The sequence below is a fragment of the Brassica oleracea genome, chromosome C5, assembly GCF_000695525.1.
Source record: "Brassica oleracea var. oleracea cultivar TO1000 chromosome C5, BOL, whole genome shotgun sequence".
In the NCBI taxonomy this organism is placed as follows: Eukaryota; Viridiplantae; Streptophyta; class Magnoliopsida; order Brassicales; family Brassicaceae; genus Brassica; species Brassica oleracea.
This window is the reverse complement of record NC_027752.1, coordinates 21,415,627-21,416,081: the sequence shown is the minus strand read 5'-3', so window position 1 is coordinate 21,416,081 and position 455 is coordinate 21,415,627. Positions and strand designations below refer to the sequence as shown.

Genomic DNA, 455 nt, shown 5'->3' with positions numbered 1-455 from the left:
AATAGATAAGAAATCAACAAGAACACAAGATGAAAGCAATCTGAATCTCCAGAAGTTTTACTAGTTGTTCTCCACAAAAGAGATCCCCTGCCTCCAATGGCTTACCAAAGTACTTAACTTAGGTTTTTGCAATGTAAAACAACAAAACAAATGACCAAAAGGCCCCTGAAATAACATAAAAATCGTCCAAGCAAAACACGCGGAGCGACCTAGCATAGCTGCTCCAGGAGGTCGCTCCCGACGCGTTTCTTCATGTCTTGCCCCGTCAAAACGCGAGCGACTTGAGCTGGTCGCTCTGGCTGGGAGCGACCTTGGTAGGTCGCTCTGAGAATTCGCTCCAGGATGCTCGAACAGGGTGGATATGCCTCTAGTAAATTGGTCGTAACTCCTTCATTACATCTTCAAATGACTTGAAACCACTTCCATTAGAAAGCAAACTCAATTTGATGTGTCTA

At 44.4% G+C, this 455-nt stretch overlaps 1 protein-coding gene across 1 annotated transcript in view; it reads left to right on the top strand.

Moving 5' to 3' along the window:
- The window catches only part of LOC106344764, an 11,560-nt gene that overhangs the window by 3,445 nt on the left and 7,660 nt on the right, over positions 1 to 455 (top strand). The gene's annotated exons all lie outside the window — the stretch shown is intronic.